Raw genomic sequence first — 20,450 nt, 5'->3', positions numbered from 1 at the left:
AAATATATAAAAAAACTTTTTTTTTCCTCAGTTTAGGCCGATACGTATTCTTCTACATATTTTTGGTAAAAAAAAAAATCGCAATAAGCGTTTATTGATTGGTTTGCACAAAAGTTATAGTGTCTACAAAATAGGGGATAGATTTATAACATTTTTATTATTTTTTTTTTTTACAAGTAATGGCGGCGATCTGCGATTTTTATCGTGACTGCGACATTATGGCGGACAGATCGGACACTTTTGGCGCTATTTTGGGACCATTCACATTTATACAGCGATCAGTGCGATTAAAAATGAATTGATTACTGTGTAAATGTGACTGGTAGTGAAGGGGTTAACCACTAGGGGGCATTGTAGGGGTTAAGTGTGTCCTAGGGAGTGATTCTAACTGTGGGGGGGATGGACTATGTGTGACACGACACTGATCACCGCTCCGGATCACTAGGCAGAACAGGGAAATGCTTGTTTACATTAGCATCTCCCCGTTCTTTCCTCTCTGTGAGACGTCCGCGGGTATCCCCGAAGACAGCGCCCCTGCAAGCCGCTTCCTAAAGGGCAACGTACAGGTACGTTAATATGCCTGTACGTGCCCTTCTGCTGACATATATCGGCGTGAGCCGGTCGGCAAGCGGTTAAAGTGACACTAATCAGTAACCTTATTCTCCAGAAATAATCCATACACATCCACTATCAAAGCAGAACTTGTAACAGCTCTGCTGCCCCCCCACCCCCGTGTCCTCATTATAGCCCTAGAAATCTCCTGATTTCTCTAATAGGCATCTTTGTGTATGCACGGAACACCATGCTAGGGTGCAGATGGTTGGGGAAACTCATGTATGCATGCTCTGGACCCAAAACCCTGCGACACATCTGCGTGGGGTGTGGCAGAAAAAAAAAAAAAGGAGATTCTTGCCTAGGCAAGAAATAAGGAAGTGCTGCTTTGCAGAACAAATAAACATCACCAGTTAAAAAAATATATATCCAACTGTAAGGGCTCATTTACACCACAGTTTGTGCGTTTATGCATGTGTTTTCAGAGTGTTTTATGGAATATTTTTTCATTTATATCAATTTATTTTATTCTCTAAAGCCTCATACACACGATCGGATTGTTGGCCAACAAAACTGTGGAATTTTGTCCAAAGGGCGTTGGCCCAAACTTGTCTTGCAAAAACACGGCCACACAATTGTTGGCCAACAATTACGAACGTGGTGACGTACGACATGGTTTTTCAGCTCCTTAGCGCCACCCTTTGGACTCCTTCTGCTAATTTCGTGTTAGTAGAAGTTTCGTGAGTGTTGATTCGCGCTTTTCATTTTGCGCTTTTCATTTCACGCTTTTCATTTCGCGCTTTTCAGTTCGTGCTTTTCAGTTTCTGAACGGCCGTTCGTCAACCAGACATGTTGCGGAATCGGAGGAGATAACGCGTTATTTATTATTGGCCTTGGAGTTATTGCTTTGACATTATTTTTTTTGGTTGAATAATAATGATTTGATTTGGTATATTTTATATATTTTTGGATGCATAGAATGCACTTTTTGGTTAAGTTCTATTGGCAGATAGCATGTCTAATTTTATTTGTTTTCTTTATTTTAATGCAAAATAAAAAAAATTGTGTAGAATAATACTTGGCTATGTGTTTTACTTCAAATGACAGTTTGGGAGTAGGCAGTTACATTTAAAAAATACAATGTAAAATTGACAAGGGACACACACGATTGGATTTCCCGCCAACAGCCTGTGATCACACATTTCCCGTCGGAAAATCCGATCGTGTGTACGAGGCTCAAGTTGCATTCATACGCGTTTGCGCATGATTATGCACGTTTGCAGTGTGTTTTTGTGCGTTTTCAGTGCATTCCAGTGCAGAAAATGTAGCATTCTGTACTATTTTTTTTTTTAAACGCACATGAAAGCACTACAGTGGTGTAAACTAGGCTCATTGGAATACATTCGTTTTTTTTGCATGTGCATTTGTGCCGCGTGTCAAAAGGCACCTGACTGCTTCTGATTTAAATGAGCCCTTTCACACCAAGGCGTTTTTGCAGCGTTTTAGCGCTAAAAATAACGCTAAAAAAAACGCTTAAAATGCTCATAAAACGCTCCCCATGCATCTCAATGGACCCTTTCACACTGAGGCGTTGCGCTGGCGAGGCGTTGAGAAAAGCGCTTCAAAAACGCCCCTCTCCATTGAAATGAATTGAAAACGCTGTAAAAACGCCTGAATAGTGCCTATAACCTGCCCTGAGCTGTAGAAAATTCACATGATCTCACAAAAAGGTAAACATGCAAGCAGAAAAGAGAGCATCTACAACAACAGGACTGAACTTGTGGAAAGGTAAGAATGATTAAACAGACCATCAAAGTGCCAAAAAAACAAAATTAAAGTGCCAAAAAAAAGAATTAGGCCCTTTCACACGAGGGATCCGTATGTCCGTTTTTCATCCTTCCGTTTTCGGATGAAAAACGGACATACATGTATCCCTATGGAGCGTTGGATGTCAGCGGTGACATGTCCGACATCTGACATCTGACCCCGCTCCGATCCGAAAAAGTGTAACGGAGGAAAAACCTACATTTCCATCCGTTTTCGGATCGGATCGGGTGACGACGGACACTACGGTCCGTCATCATCCGATCCCCCCATAGGGGAGAGCGGCGCTCTAACAGGTCCGTCGCTGCACAGCGTGCAGCGATGGACCTGTCATCTTCCTGTCATCTTCCTGCTCGGCGGAGCGATCCCCGCTGAGCAAGCGGGTGTTCACGGGGCGGATCATCACTGATCCGCCCCGTGAGAAAGAGCCCTTAATCCCAGAAAAATGAAGATTTGAAGTAAAACAAGACACTGCTTGTTACTTTACAAGACACTGCTTGTTTTACATGATATCACAAAGGATAAACATGCAAGCAGAAAGATAGCATCAATAACACACGCTTCAATAACACTTGAAAAACGCTGTTAAAACGCCTGCAGCGGTGCGTTAATTTTACTGCTAACGCCCGTAACGCTGTAAAAACGCGGTAATAACGCTAAGGCATTTTTGAAGCGCCTTGGTGTGAAAGGGGTCTAAGAGAGGGAGGAGGCAGGGCAATATGACTTCTACTTTAGGGTGAAGGTCTGCTCTAATGACCCTAATCTATTTTTTTTTTTTTAATCTTTACTTACTTTGTTTTTAGCCTCCTTGTAATGTTGTCTGTGAGCTCCTGAATCTCCCCTCTTCCCTCTCACTTCTGTTTGTTTGGAATGAGTAGTGTACATTAGCTGCAGTCATGTGCGCTGTCCTATGCACATCACAAATCTAGGGCTGCAACTAACAATTATTTTCATAATCGATTAGTTGGCTGATTATTGTTTCAATTACTCGGATAACAACCTTAAAAAAAGTGTGGTATATAATTTAGTTACTATGAAAAGTAAAAAAAAAAAAAAAAAAAGCAATTTATTCTTAAATCTCTCTATGCAGCGGTAAATATAAATAACCAACTATATGGTTAGGGAGCAAAATCTCTAATCCACTCTGAGAAGAACAGACAGAAGAGATATACTGTATATACTATTTGAGGTTGAATCTGGTAAATATCATCAGACTCAGAGATCAAATTTTTTATTTAAAGAAAAAAAACAATTAACCAATTAAGCCATTTGGCTGGCCTAAGACCAGAGCACTTTTTGCGATTCGGCACTGCGTCGCTTTAACTGATAATTGCGCGGTCGTGCGACGTGGCTCCCAAACAAAATTGACATCCTTTTTTTCCCACAAATAGAGCTTTCCTTTGGTGGTATTTGATCACCTCTGCATTTTTTTATTTTTTTTGCGCTATAAACAAAAGAAGGAGCGACAATTTTGAAAAAAAAACATTATTTTTTACTTTTTGCTATAATAAATATCCCCAAAAAATATCTAAAAAAACATTTTTTTTCCTCAGTTTAGGCCGATACGTATTCTTCTACATATTTTTGGTAAGAAAAAATCGCAATAAGCGATTATTGATTGGTTTGCGCAAAAGTTATAGTGTCTACAAAATAGGGGATAGTTTTATGGCATTTTTATTCTTTTTTTTTTTTTTTTACTAGTAATGGTGGTGATCAGCGATTTTTATCGTGACTGCGACATTATGGCGGACAGATTGGACACTTTTGGCGCTATTTTGGGACCACTGTCATTTACACAGCGATCAGTGCGATTAAAAGTGCATTGATTACTGTGTAAATGTGACTGTCAGTGAAGGGGTTAACCAGGAGGGGGCGCTGTAGGGGTTAAGTGTCTCCTAGGGATGTGTTCTAACTGTGGGGGGGATGGGCTACGTGTGACACCCAATTACAGGGAGCTGTGATCAGTGTCACTAGGCAGAACGGGGAAATGCTTGTTTACATCAGCATTTCCCGTTCTTCCTCTCCGTGAGACGATCACAGGTATCCCCGCAGACATCAAGTCCGCGGGACCCGCGATCACACTCACAGAGCTTGAGGCGGCGCACACATGACCACACGGGTGGCAAATTTAAAGGGACGTACCTGTACATCCATTTGCCTGTCCGTGCCATTCTGCTGACATAAATGGTCGTGCGACAGTCGGCAAGCGGTTAAAGTGGTTGTACACCCTTACAGACCACTTTTACCTACAGGTAAGCTTTGATTAAGGCACGGTTTAGGAGATATTTCCAAAAGACAGGCACCGATGTCTACGGCGCATGCGCCGTAGACAACGGCGCGCAGGCGCACTGAGCGTGCCGTTTCTATTGGCGATCATGCTGTTAGTGGCAGCACCAGCGCGCATGCAAGGGAGTGACGTCATCGCGACTCCGGCCAATCACAGCGCCAGAGCCGCGATACCCGGAAAGAAGATGGACGCTTCATGGTAGAAGGGACAGGGGTGACATCGCAGGCTCCTGTGTCAGGTAAGTGACACATAATGGGCTACTATGCGTTGCATAGTAGCCAATTATGAGAAAAAAATGCAGGGAAATGCATTAAGTGGACGCCCCCTTGGACTTTAAAGGGCAGGAAAGAATAAATAGGAAGTAGATGAGTATAAAAGTCTTCTGCTCAATGAGTCAATGATATGTATATACAACAATAATATACCCATTTATAAATTTCCCCTGAAGAAGGAAAAGTACACCCCAATGCGATTTTCCGAAACATGTTGGGATATATGCTGTGAAATTCAAATTGAATTCAACTCATCATGAGTAACACTTTGGATTACCAGCTTTGGGTGATATATATTGTCTAACAATTTTTGATGTTTTATCATTGGTGCATTTTTGTACTGTATATGTACTGTATATTAATAAAATTGGCATTTTTGTGCCTTTTATACTCATCTACTTCCTATTTATTCTTTCCTGCCCTTTAAAGTCCAAGGGGGTGTCCACTTAATGCATTCCCCTGCATTTTTTTCTCCCAATGTTATGTAGGATGTTGGCAGGATAGCACATTACCCAATTCTTAAAATCTGTGTTTTGTCATAGTAGCCCATTATGCTTTACCTTTGCAGGGAAACAAAGAGGAAGTAAACCCATCAGTGGTTTACTTCCTCTTTAAAGACTGTTTTGACGCTTTTCAGACACAACTGTAATATATTATATGCTTGCCACACAAAAACAATGTCTTCCTTCAAAAAAAATATCATTTTATGATTTAACCGCTTCAGCCCCGGAAGAATTTACCCCCTTCCCGACCAAAGCACTTTTTGTTATTCGGCACTGCGTCGCTTTAACTGACAATTGCGCGGTCGTGCGACGTGGCTCCCAAACAAAATTGACGTCCTTTTTTTCCCACAAATAGAGCTTTCTTTTGGTGGTATTTGATCACCTCTGCGGTTTTTATTTTTTGTGCTATAAACAAAAAAATAGCGACAATTTTGAAAAAAAACAATTATTTTTTACTTTTTGCAATAATATATATCCCCAAAAAATAATTAAAAAAAATTTTTTTTTCCTCAGTTTAGGCCGATACGTATTCTTCTACATATTTTTGGTAAAAAAAATCGCAATAATCGATGATTGATTGGTTTGCGCAAAAGTTATAGCGTTTACAAAATAGGGGATAGTTTATGGCATTTTTATTAATAATTTTTTTTTTACTAGTAATGGCGGTGATCAGCGATTTTTATTGTGACTGCGACATTATGGCGGACACATCAGACATTTTTGACACATTTTTGGGACCATTGCCATTTATACAGCAATCAGTGCTATAAAAATGCACTGATTCCTGTGTAAATGACACTGGCAGTGAAGGGGTTAACCACTAGGGGGTGGGGGAGGGGTTAAGTATGTCCTAGGGTAGTGATTACTAACTGTAGGGGGGATGGGCTAGCTGTGACACGTCACTGATCTCTGCTCCCGATGACAGGAGCAGAGATCAGTGAGACTGTCACTAGGCAGAACGGGGAGATCTTTGTTTACATCAGCATCTCCCCATTCGTCCTCTCTGTGAGGCGATCGCGGGAATCCCCGTGCGGATCGAGTGCGCGGGACCCGCAACCCAACTCATGGAGCTCCCGGCCAGCGCGCACGCAATGGCACGGCAGGGAATTCAAATGAGACTTACAGGTACGCCCATTTGCCCAGCCATGCCATTCTGCCGACGTACATCGGCGTGCGCCGGTCGGGAAGTGGTTAACGATTTTCTAATCGACCACAGTGATGGGAAAATTTGAAGGAGCAGAAAAGAAAACTTCTTGGTCAAAGGAATTTTCAGACGGTGTATGTGGTTTTCGTGCAGAAATTACATTCATTTTAAAACAAAATGTTCAAACATGTTTTAAAATGAAATTTTCAAACAACATTCTTTCATTCAGCAAATCTACAAAGATTTTTCGTATGAATATTCTCATCCATGTATGGCCAGCATAAGGCTCGGTTCACACCTATGCAGTTTGCTTTTGATCCATTTCTACAGTGCTTTTTTCTGTGCATTTTGCATTTCTGCACACGCGATTTTGCTTCGATTTTGTATTTTGCTATTTTTTTTATGCTTTTTTTTTTGCCCAATTTGTTGTTGGACAGATTTAAAAATGCAAATCGATGCTAAAACGCACTACATGCTTTTCTCCAGATTTTCCATTGGTCTATTGAACCAAAAAAAGCACAGTTTTGCATTGAAGAAAGTCCTTGAGCCTTTCCAAATACGCAGCAGCTGAAAGAAGCATAGATGTGAATGTGTCCCATAGGAAACCATGTTAAATGAGCTGTAGTGCGTTTCTGCAAAAAGCACCAAATAACGCATAGGTGTGAACCAGGCCCAAGACGTTTAGTAGCAGCAGCATGCTTTTTTTGTATTGCCTGTCATCATGAGGTTAAAAAAACTAAAATTAGCCCTTTTTATAGTACAAAAAGACCAGATAATCGCTACTATAAGGGGTTTATTTATACCGTGAAACAGTGAAAGTAATAAAATATATATATTTGATTATTTCCTGCCTTGACTATTGCAACTCTCCTTAATGGCCTTATGCAGGCTATCCCCCCTTCAGTCTATTATGAATGCTGCTGCTAGACTAATACACATTACTAATCGATCCGTCACTGCTGCCCCTCTCTGCCAATCCCTTCACTGGCTTCCCCTACCCCACCGTATAAAATTCAAAATACTAACCACAACATACAAGGCCATCCACAACATCGCCCCCAGATACATCACCAACCTCATCTGCAGAAATCGCCCAAATCGTCCCCTCCGCTCCTCCCAGGACCTCCTGCTCTCCAGCTCCCTTGTTACCTCCTCTCATGCTCACCTTCAGGACTTCTCCAGAGCCTCTCCCATCCTCCGGAATTCCCTGCCCCGGTATATGTGATCAGCCCCTACCCTGTCCACCTTTAGGAGATCCCTGAAAACTCACCTATTCAGGGAAGTCTATCCCACACCCACCTAACAACTGTCCCCGAGCCACCCAATCAAATCATTCCCCACATCTATTACCTTTTGTACCACCTCCCCCTCCCTTTAGAATGTAAGCTCTACGAGCAGGGCCCTCCTGTCCCTTCTGTATTGTACTGTAATTGTGCTGTCTCCCCTCTACATTGTAAAGCGCTGCGTAAACTGTTGGCGCTATATAAATCGTGTAAAATAATAATAATAATAATAATATATATCGAATAATAAATACACCCAGAAGTAGGATATATGGGCATTTTAACTAGACGTCAGACATGAAGCTATATGAAGGGTGGAAGGACGATCTAAAGCCAAGACTTTTTTTTCATGGATATGGTCATTTTACATATAATGCACAATACTGGTAAAAGTTTACTTTAAGACCCCTTTCACGCTCACAGCTCGGCCGCGTTGAGGGTAAATCGCCGCTAGTTTTAGCAGCGCTTTACCGTAGTTTTAGAGGCGCTTTTTGGCCGCTATTGGCCGAAGAAAGGGTTAAATGCGCCTGAAAAGCAGCACTGCAGAAGCGCTTTGCAGGAGCTTCATCAGCGGTGCCCAATGATTTTAATGGGCAGGGGCAGTGGAGGAATGGTTTATACACCGCTCATAAACCACTCCAAAGATTCTGATTGCAGCACTTTTTCTAACATCCTGCAAGCGCACCGCTCCAGTGTGAAAGCACTCGGACTCTCACACCGGGACTGCAGGGGAGGCATTTTTCAGGCGCTTTACAGGAGCTATTTTTAGCCCTTTAGCACCTAAAAAACACCTCCAGTGTGAAAGGGGTCTAAATGTAATTGTAATGCCTTATATTACCTCCAGTCTATCAGCCTCCACTTTCCCTGGGTTCAGATGCTGATCTTCCCTGCACAGAGACTCTAACCACTTGCCGACCAGCCGCCGCAGTTTTACTTCGGCAGAATGACACGGCTGGGCGAAACGACGTTATGTTATGTCGCTTCACCTTGTGGCCACAAAAACAAGGGTTTTACAAACCCTTTAAGTTACGTTTGTAGGTCTTGGGCTTCCGCCAGCCTGTGACTAGACAGTGAATGGAGAAGCAGCAGACTGAGCTCCTGTCTGTCACTCTGATCTCTCCCCTGATGGAGAAGAGCAGTGCGTGTTAACACAGCATAACTGATTGTCTCTTTGTGCTGCTTCTTCCTCCTCCAGTCCTAGCTCTGCTGTACAGGGATTACAAGAGGATGATATCAAGTCAAATTCAAGTGCATACACTATCTTTATTTTTTAAAAAAAAAATTTTTTGGTGTATTCATGAATGTTGAGCTGCATTAACCACTCGACCTCTGGAAGATTTACCCCCCCCCCCCCCCCCACACGACCAGGTCACTTTTTGCGATACAGGACTGCGGTACTTTAACTGACATTTTTTTTCCCATAAATATAACTTTCTTTTGGTGGTATTTGATCTCCACTGCGTTTTTTTTTTTTTGTGCTATAAACAAAAGAAAGACCATTTTGAAGAAAAAAAAACAATATTTTTTTACTTTCTGCTATAAAACAAACATATCCAATAAAAAAAATTGGAAAAAAATTAAATAAATAAATTTAGGCCAATATGTATTCTGCTACATGTTTTTGGTAAAAAAAAAAAATCACAATAAGCGTATATTCATTGGTTTACACAAACATAATAGCATCTACAAACTATGGGATATATATACTGGAATTTTTATTTATAGATTTATTTATTTTTATACTAGTAATGGCAACGTTCAGCGACTTATAGCGGGCCTGCGATATTGCGGACAATCAGACACTAACTGACACTTTTGACACCTTGCAGGAGCCAGTGACAATAATACAATTATTATTGCTACAAAAATATGCACTGTCACTGTACTAATGACACTGGCTGGGAAGGGGTTAAACATTTAGGGTGATCAAAGGGTTAACTGTGTTTCTTGCCAGTGTTTGTGTTTACCATGTGTACTGCTTTTACTAGGAGAAGAGATGGATTTTAGTTTCTGCTTTGCAGGAAGGCCTGATTCACACCTTTGCATTTTTAGTGCTTCTTGCATTCTGCATATTTGCACTACGGTTTCCTATGGAACTAGTTCTGTAGTGCAAATCTGCAAAATGCAAAAAGCACTAAAAATGCATAGGTGTAGACAGAATCCATCTTTTCCTCCCTATCAGAACGGAACTCTGCCTTGTTTACAAAGGCAGAGCTCCGTTCTGAGTCTCTGCCCGGGGGTGTGGGGAGAGGATCTCTGACCCGCTGTCATTGGGGGGATCAGGGGAATGCAGGGACAGGTGCTGGGGCACGTAATGCAATATACTATAAATATGGGTGTAATATACTTCAAAAGGTGAATTTATCCTCTCATTTGTGTATTTTATATCTGTTTGGAGTACAGCTTTAAATAAACATATAAACACACAGGCATACTTCCAGAATGTTTCATAAGAAGTCACATGCTGCAATGTACATAACGCATTATAAAAAGGAGCACAAAGTATGTTCACATATCCTCTTTAATACAAGAGGAACCTAAAAGAGAAGTATGTTTTATTTTTTTGCAGAATCATACTTGCCTAGGTGGATGCAGCATTGGTCCCCCGCCGGCTCTAAGACTGAGAACCGAACGATCAAACACTGCAATCGCTCAGGGCTCCCCGAGCAGAGAGCTGGTTAGTGTCAGTCACCGCTGTCTACCCCCCCCCCCCCCCCGCGGGCGGATCCCGACCATATCGTTGTGGTCTTTCTAGAGCCTGGACCGGCTCTGTGATGCTGTCTGCTGAAAACAGGTCACAGGAGTGCAGAACGAACTGCACTCTTGTTTGGCTGTACTTCTCCTTTAACCACTTGCCGACCGCTGCACGCCGATATCAACGCACGCCGGTACAATGACGGCGGTGGGCAAATGGGCATACCTGTACGTCCCCTTTAAGAGCCAGGGATAGCACGCGCACCTGCTGCGTACAGCGTGACCGTGCCCACGGGACCAGCGGAATCGATGTCCGCCGGTCTCCTGGCGATCGTGTCACGGAGCCTCAGAACGGGGAAGTGCCTATGTAAACAAGGCATTTCCCCGTTCTGGCTTGTGTCATGAGAGATCACCAATCGCTGTCATCGGGAGCAGTGATCGCTGTCATGTGACTTGAAGCCCACCCCCCCACAGTTAAAATCACTCCCTAGGACACACTTAACCCCTTCATCGCCACCTAGTGGTTAACCCCTTCACTGCCAGAGTCATTTACACAGTAATCAGTGCATTTTTATAGCACTGATCGCTATATAAATGACAATGGTCCCAAAATAGTGTCAAAAGTGTCCGATGTGTCCACCATAATGTCGCAGTCCCGATAAAAAAGGAAAAAATTAAAAAGATTAAAAATATTAAAAATAAAAATGCTATAAAACTATCTCCTGCTTTCTAGATGCTATAACTTTTGCACAAACCAATCAATATACGCTTATTGCGATTTCTTTTTTACCAAAAATATGTAGAAGAATACATATTGGCCTAAACTGAGGAAAATATTGTTTTTTTATATATTTTTGGGGGATATTTATTATAGCAAAAGGTAAAAAAAATGCCTTTTTTTTTCAAAATTGTCGCTTTTTTTTTTGTTTATAGCACACAAAAAAAACGCAGAGGTGATCTAACACTACCAAAAGAAAGCTCTATTTGTGGGAAAAAAAGGACATCAATTTTGTTTGGGTGCAATGTCGCACGACCGCGCAATTGTCAGTTAAAGTGACGCAGTGCCATATCGCAAAAAGTGCTCTGGTCTAGAAGAGGGTAAAATCTTCCGGGGCTGAAACGGTTAACTGGCGGGCTTATGACCTTTGGTCTGTGCTTGGAAATTTTCTTTGCACTGCTCAGTACACCAGTGTGTGGCATAGAAAACAACACAAAAGCTGGTGCTGGCACAGGCATGTTTGAACTCCAGAATACAGTACACACCCATAACAGCTCCTTCTCATTGCCAGTAATATCATACATTTTTTATGCATAGACAAAAGAAAGACAAAAAAATCCTAAAGCACGTTATGCTGTTTATGGGACCTTTCAAAGGCAACACAAACACAATGTACATTTCCATATCCACCACAGTGAGGAAAAATCCCTGGAGCACAATCATAAGCCTTGGATCAATAACACCAGATATATAATGCCTCTGGTAAATCTACCACTGCCAATGCTGACTCAGATACTCTTAGGCAGGCCATAAACAGAGCAAATTTCTTTCCTGTAACCACGGGTTGCAGGAAAGAAAATTGCTCGATTCTCCCATCAACACAGTCAGCAGTGGCGGCTGGTGGTCAATTTCTTGGACCACCATCCACCACACACCCGCCAAAGACACCCCCCCCCCTCCCCGCCATTCAGTCGCTCTGTCAAACCCACACCAAGCCAATGCTCGCTCGTCTGTCTGCCCTCCAGCCCCTCACTTACCCCATCTAGGTCGCGGTCATCATCAGGTCCTTCCTGTGTCTCCTCCTCCTCAACAGCCAATACAGTTGCTTCTCCTCTCGGCCACTTGGGTCTTAAGACCCACTTCCTGATTGGCCGGGAGGAGAATCAGGAAGACAATAGTGAATATAATTTTTTTTGAATCCAATTAGAATTAATCGTGTGCTTCCAAAAAATAAAAACACATTAAAATACATGCGTCCGGCGCCCTGAATGTAGATTAGGGGTCGGGCGCATGAGTTAGAGCGGCAGTGCCCCTACGCCACCAATGACAGCCAGTGTTGATTGGGGGAATCCCTCCCGCAGAACTATTATGTTTTTGCCGGCGGGGGGAATGCAGGGAGTCGTCGGGCAGGCCAAATGTAACCAAGGTCGATCTATTGATCGATGTGGGTTCAACCAACATGTCGAATTTTTGGCATGCGATTATTCCCGTGACTATAGCCACTAGCAATATTCACTGTGTTCTCCTACCAGGAGCTCCATGGGAGGGATTCCCCCATCAACACTGGCTGTGGTTGCAGAAAAGAAAACCGCAACTATCTATGACCTGCCTTAGGTCTGCTAAGGTATACAAAGAGATGTAAGTTTATCAGTTTTAATGACCGCAGCCTAGTTTTCATTGTGTCCCGGGGTGGACAGCCTCAATGGAGGGGGTGGGAGGGGATTTTAAACTGGCCGCAACCCTATTTCTTTCTTTCTGTTCATACCTGAGCATTTTTTAGCTTGTAAAACGCTCAGCTCTGAAGCTCCAAAACGCCCAACAAGCAAAATCACATTAATTTCAATGGCCCCTGAGCACATCTGTCGCCTGAAGCAAAATGCCTAAGTCTCAAAAAAATACATGAGCTTCTTTTTGGCAGATTACAAGCGTTTTTAGCTCCATAGACTTCAATAGAGATGTGATGTTCTCAGTCCACCTTGTGCCTACCACCACATACCACACCCACTGTCCATTTTTGTGAGTATGGGTAGATGAGGTTTACTCATTTTATCTGCCTTCTTTATACTTCTTTTCTTAGCCAGACTGATGTTCATTATATCTATGTATACTCCATAGATATTCCTGTCGCATACGCTCCTGATGAGTGGGCATATCCACGAAACGTGTTGAGCTTTCTCTGATGCCAGAGCTACATCATCATATACAATTATATTTATATTTTTTACCAACTATGTCTGACTATGCTACATTCTGCCAATTATGTTTTGTGCTATATCATGTGCAACATGGATGTTGATAGTGGGCATGATACCATTTGCACCTCCATGTGATGTTACTATGTGTACATATTGTATCTTATGTTAGAGCTATACTTATTTTACCTGCATTGTGGTCTTACTTTATCTGTATTAGTATATGTTATTAAAAACACTTTACAGACCCACAGTGCGTTTTTGCGTCCAGGTACATGTTTCATTTAAAGTCCCAAACCCCTCTTTTTTATAGACTTCAATAGGAACGCCCGACTTGAGCAGAAAAACACTCATAAAAAACTCTCAAACATCAGCTCTCCACCCCTAATTTCCTCTCCTTCTCCTCTTCCTAGTGCTTTCCATTGGTTAAACAAAAATGCCTGAAGCTGAAAAAACACTTGGAATTTGCTTCTAAAACTCTTTAACCGCTTGCCAACCAGCCGCCGTCATTTTACTGCGGCAGGTCGGCACAATCCTGCGAACCGTTGTTCTGTCCTGACAGGAGTGACAGATCGTGTGTTCCTATTAGCTAGGAACCACGATCCGTCACTTCCTCTAGTCAGTCCCCTCCCCTTCAGTTAGAATCACCTCCCAGGGAACACAATTAACCCCTTCACTGCCAGTGACATTTTTACAGTAATCAATGGATTTTTATAGCATTGATCGCTGTATAAATGCCAGTGGTCCCAAAAATGTGTCCAAATTGTCCAATGTGTCCGCCATAATGTCGCAGTTACGATAAAAAAATCGCAGATCGCCGCCATTACTAGTAAAAAAAAATAAATAAATAAAAATGCTATAAATCTATCCCCTATTTTGTAGACGCTATAACTTTTGCACAAATCAATCAATATACGCTTATTGCGATTGTGTTTTTTTTTTTTTTTTTACCAAAAATATGCAGAAGAACACATATCAGCCTAAACAGAAAAAATTGCTTTTAAAAAAAAAAAAATGGGGATATTTATTATAGTAAAAAGTACAATATATTGTGTTTTTGTTTTTTTCAAAATTGTCGCTCTTTCTCCAAAACAGACCTTGGATATCTTTATACCACAGCTTCTTTGTACTTATAAGGCTGCCACCATATTGTCTCTCTTGCAAGCCTGTTGAGTCCCTAAGGATTAAGGTTAGGTTTGCATGTGCAGTTTCTGAATTGCCATTTCATTTGAATGTGGGAAATGCAGGAAAAAGGTCCGTGCACCATTTTCAAATCGCAGCCACAGGGAAATCGCATGGTGCAAAAGCACCATATGATTTCCCACATCTGCAAAAAACACACTGCATTTTCAGATCCGTGGGAGGGTGCCATTAAGTAGTAATAGTCTGCGTTTTGCCAGCTGATGCAGGAATGTGTGCGATTTACTACTGCACCCACATATATGTGAACTTAGGTTAAGAGGACTGTAAAGGCAGATGCCTTCTCTATAAGGTTTCATGCACACCGGTGTCTTGCCGAGAAAGTTCCCTCGGCGGATAAGGACCCCCCTGTACTGCGCAGGCGCAGCGCCTGCGCAGTACGAACTACTGTCAGCCACCGGAGATAGCCGAAGCTCAAACTCTTCAATCAGCTGTACACGGCGCCTGCGCCCTAGGTCTAGGTTCCTTCCCCACCATCCAAGTGGACCTAGAGGGGGAATCAAAAAGAGCCCAGCAAAGCGAGGCCATGCCTGAAGCTTGGCGAGCGAAGCGAGCCCGCGAGGGGCCCTCTTACAGGCGCCGTGTACAGCTGATTTTCAGCTATTCACCTTCGGCTATTTCCGCCGGATCCTACTGCGCAGGCGCAGTGCCTGTGCAGTAGAGGAGGGTCCTTATCCGCCGAGCGGAACTTTCTCGGCAGAACACCAGCTCTTCTGTGTTTTTGTAAATGCAGAATAAGTTACCTAGGAACTATAAACACCTTTTATACATCCCATCACTTTTTCCTGCATTTAGATGTTCCTGCTTTAGGCCCCTTTCACGCTGTCGGACCGTTCAGATCCGCCTGTCAGTTTTGTCGGCGGACCTGAATGGGCGCTCCATGTTAGTCTATGGAGCGACGGATGTCAGCGGTGACATGTCCACTGACATCCGACCCAGTCCGATCTGCTAAAAGCAGATGGATGCCCCTACGTTCGCATCTGTCCCTGGCGGATCGGGTGAGATCTGATGAAAACGGACATGCTGTCCGTTTTCGTCCGATCTCTCCATAGGAAGCAGCGGCGCTCGATAAGCCCCTCCCCGCTCAGTGAGCAGAGAGGGACCTGTCATCCGCTGGCTCAGCGGAGATCAATGGAGAGATCTCCCGCTGAGCTAGCGGACAGAGGCAGACTCCGTGGCAGCGGATCCGCCTCGTGAGAATGATGCCTAAAACAGATTCCTTCATCCACAAAAGCGATGGTGGCTGGAGGAATTGCCTCCATCAGGACATTGTATTCAGACCGCAGGACTCCGCCGTCACAATACACTGATTAGCGGCTGCAATTTGTTGTTCTAATGATTGACTTCTGCAGAGCAGGGAAGGAAACATACTCATCGAAGTTCAGGTGGTCCCCGTTGAAACGACTGAATTTCGATCCATCTAAGGTCAACTTTAATCTGACCATACACTGTTCGTTTGTTTGTTTTTTCCATTCAGCCAGCCAACAGATTCCTCTTTCCACACAAATGGAGGAATCCCTCTCACCTGGATAATGACACCGGCTGCAGAAGATGATAAAGAAAAACATTCTTGCATATCCCTTCAACAGAAATCGATCGACTTCTGTGGAGCAGGGACTGTCACACACTGTTCGAAATTTCAATCGGTGTATGGCAGCCCTTAGTGAGCACAACCTGAAGCAATCAATAACTTTTCCTTAGTTTCATATGGGCCTTAAAACCTGACACTGGGCTGACATTTTTTGCTTAGACAGAAATGATAGCATACAAAACAACAAGAGGTAAGATTCACCACTGAATGGTAAGGATGAGCTCCGGCGTGTTCGCAGAGCCCGCCAGGAAGTCGGCGCTGCGCTAATCACAGGCAGTGAGACATTCCCTGATCTCTGCAGGCGCACAACAGGACAATGTCTCACTGCCTGCGATTAGCACAGCGCCGACTTCCTGGCGGGCTCTGCACATGGGCTGTGAAAACACGCCGGAGCTCATAATTACCGAATGGGATTTTCTTACTTTTGGTTTATGCAGTTAAACGCTGCAGACCAAAATGGACCTGTGTGCTTAAGCCCATAGGATCCAATACTGCTGTGTTCAGATCCATATCAATTACAGATCTGAACGCAGCAAAGTGTACAACCGTGTGCATAAGCCCAAAGACTTATAGCCCAGGGGTGCCGAGGCATAGGAAGTGCTCTGCTATTTTTTTTTCAGGTTTCAGGAGGAGTTCAAGACGAAAGGTAAACCCTTCAGGCTGGGTTCACACTGTTGCAAATTAGATGCGGGATCTCCGCATCCAATTCGCAATAGTAGGAGATTTTGACTGGCTCTCTATGGAGCAGGTTTACGTATCTCCGCAGCAAGTCTGGTGCGTTTTGCAAAAAAACACTGTGCACCTTTTGGTCAGTTTCAGGGCTGAAATCAGCCCTGAAACGATGAACCAGAACGCACCGGACCCCTGCTGTGAGCCGCATGCGGCTCATATGTGAACCCAGCCTCAAAGTACAGATTGGACACATTTAGCATTTCTGGATGTTCCCTATAGAACATAGATAGGAAATCTTCAAATTTTGAGTTCAGGTCTTCTTTAGGAATATGGTGAATGGAAATAGTTGCGCTAATAAAAAGTGCATAAACCTTAAATCAAAGAGCAAACACACTATAATGCATTGATAGTGTATAAATCATGTAATAATAAAAAGTGACACAAATGACAAAGGAATAGAAATCCAGATACATATAAACACCCATTCCTGACTGGTTCTCTTTAGGCCACATTGTGATCATAACTTCACATCTGAAAACTTCTTTTCTTTTTAGTTTTGTTGTTGTCTGTATCCTGCTGGGGAGATTTCCCTTAACTACTTAAGGACCGAGCCTCTTTCTGAGATGTGGTGTTTGCAAGTTTAAAAACTGTTTTTTTTTTGCTAGAAAATTACTTAGAAAAAAAAAGTGTTTGGGGGTTCTAACACCCTAGAGAATAAAATGGTGGTCGCTGCAATACTATGTCACACGTATTTGCGCAGCGGTCTTACAAGCACACTTTTTTGAGTTAAAAAATAAGACAACTGGTGCACACAGATTCTGGTGCAGCTGTGCATAGTAGCCAATCAGCTTCTAACTTCTTCAGCTTGTTCAATTAAGCTTTGCCAATAAGGCTCGGTTCACACTGGGGCGACTTGTCAGGCGACCTAGTCGCCTGACAAGTCGCCTCCCGTTCTGTGCTATGGAACCGTTCTAATCGGAGCGACGCAAGTCGCTCCGACTTAGAAAAAGGTTCCTGTATTACTTTGGGGGCGACTTGGGGCGACTTGCATAGACTTCTATGCAGAAGTCGTCTCGCAAGTCGCCCCGGCAGTCGTTTGCAGGTCGCCTCGCTGAGGCGACCTGCAAGTCGTGCCGCCCATGTGTGAACCGAGCCTAAAACCTGGAGGCTGATTGGTTACTATGCACAACTGCACCAGATCGTGTGTGCACCAGTTTTAGTTAGTGTCGGTTCACACTGAGGCAGCACGACTTGCAGTGTGACTGCCTCAGGCGACCTGGACACAACAGGAGCGGCGACTTGCAAAACGACTTCTGTATAGAAGTCAATGCAAGTCGCCCCCAAAGTCGTACAGGAACCTTTTTCTAAGTCAGAGCGACTTGATTCACTCCGATTAGAACGGTTCCGTAGTACAAAATGGGACGCGACTTGTCAGGCGGCTAGGTTGCCTGACAAGTCGCCCCTGTGTGAACCGGAGCTAAATCTCCCCCAATGTATTGTACCCAGCTGAGCCTTCCCTTGTAGGCCATTAGACTTTTATCTATGCTGATATCTCTTTCTGGCACATAGCTCCGTTGAAAATTCTTTAGAAACATTTGAGATACTTCCCAAAGTTTCTTGAGTTTTGGTGCAGGATGAGTATTTTCTTAAAATTCTTCATTGTTTTTAAAGTGTAAATATTTCATGATCAGGGAAAATCTGTACTCTGACATGATTGTTTCAAAGAATGGAGTGGCAAGTAATTTATTAGTTGTCCAATACCACTTCTGCAGGGGTTTCCTCACCACTCCCTGAAGTATTATTAGTCACAGAAATTTCCAAATGTCATCTTTGGTCACTGGTTCCCACTTTGTGATTCTTGGAAACAACCGATGTGTAGTAGCTAATTGTTGCTTAGTCACTATTTTTTCAATAACCTCATTGGTCAGAAATAATTGTAAGTATACCAAGGGGTTGTCGTCTTCAACGCCTACTTTCATACCAGATGCTCCAGTAAAGGGGAATCTTGGGGGTGCTGTGTGATCCGTACCGCAGTCAATAGAGCACCAAGTTTGCACATCACTGAGCTGAGTCGCAGAATCGTCGCTGTCGTCACTTTCAGTCTCCGATCACACATCACTATCACTCAATTCTGCAAGTTATTCTAATTCACTCTGGCTGTTTTCAAGCTGGTCATAAGCCACTTTTTGGATGCCATGGACGTTCTGAAGTTTCCAGGCAGAAAGAATGGTAAGGCCTCATGCACATGGACATTTTTACAGCCGCTTTTTTGAGCGTTTTTTGCAGCTTAAAAAGGCCTGTCTATGTTAGTCTAGGGCTTCATGCCCACCTAGGCGTTTTTGAGCTGCAAATGTCATAGGCGTTTTTAAGCTGTAAAAAAAACCCAGGACCAGTGGGTTCTGAGAGACGTTTTTCAGCTGTAAAAATGCTCTAACGCTGATAAACGCTCAAAAAAGCTCAAAAACGTTTAAAAACGTCACTCACCAACGTTTTTTAACGTTTTTGATCCATTGAAAAAAAAAATAAAAATTTTGAAAAAAAAGCTAAAAAACACTAAAAACCGCTAACGCTAAAAACCGCTATTGCAAAAACGTTGAAAAAAGCTGAAACTTACCTCTCCTTCATCTCAGCCAAGTCTTCCTCCAGGGTTTGGAATCTTCACCCATCTTGATTGGCTATGATGAGATGATGTCATTCCAGCGCATGTGCACAAGAGTTCAATCATCCCAGCACCAAGGTGTACCAAGAATGTACATCACGCTGTGCATGCATAGCTCAGTGTACATTGTGTGGAAGACTGTAAACAGGCAGGTAAGAAGGTTTTATTGCAGAAGAGACATACACTATATTGTCAAAAGTATTAGGACACCTGCCTTTACACGCACATGAACTTTAATGGCATCCCAGTCTTAGTCTGTAGGGCTCAATATTGAATTGGCCCACCCTTTGCAGCTATAACAGCTTCAACTCTTCTGGGAAGGCTGTCCACAAGGTTTAGGAGTGTGTCTATGGGAATGTTTGACCATTCTTCCAGAAGCGCATTTGTGAGGTCAGGCACTGATGTTGGATGAGAAGGCCTGGCTCGCAGTCTCCGCTCTAATTCATCCCAAAGGTGCTCTATCGGTTTGAGATCAGGACTCTGTGCAGACCAGTCAAGTTCCTCCACCCCAAACTCGCTCATCCATGTCTTTATGGACCTTGTTTGTGCACTGGTGTGCAGTCATGTTGGAACAGGAAGGGGCCATCCCCAAACTGTTCCCACAAGGTTGGGAACATGAAATTGTCCAAAATGTCTTGGTATACTGATGCCTTAAGAGTTCCCTTCACTGAAACTAAGAGGCCAAGCCCAACCCCTGAGAAAAAAACCCCACACCATAATCCCCCCTCCACCAAATGATTTGGAGGTGTGGCCCAATACTTTTGGCAATATAGTGTGGATGAGTGAGTTTGGGGTGAAGGAATTTGACTTGCCTGCACAGGGTCCTGACCTCAACCCAATAGAAAACCTTGAATTAGAC

At 43.2% G+C, this 20,450-nt stretch overlaps 1 protein-coding gene across 3 annotated transcripts in view; it reads right to left on the bottom strand.

Moving 5' to 3' along the window:
- The window catches only part of AGL (amylo-alpha-1,6-glucosidase and 4-alpha-glucanotransferase), a 204,577-nt gene that overhangs the window by 134,215 nt on the left and 49,912 nt on the right, over positions 1-20,450 (bottom strand). The gene's annotated exons all lie outside the window — the stretch shown is intronic.

Source organism: Aquarana catesbeiana, linkage group LG07 (genome assembly GCF_042186555.1).
Source record: "Aquarana catesbeiana isolate 2022-GZ linkage group LG07, ASM4218655v1, whole genome shotgun sequence".
Classification (NCBI taxonomy): domain Eukaryota; kingdom Metazoa; phylum Chordata; class Amphibia; order Anura; family Ranidae; genus Aquarana; species Aquarana catesbeiana.
The sequence above is the reverse complement of the archived record's forward strand: the minus strand, read 5'-3'. Positions and strand labels throughout refer to the sequence as shown.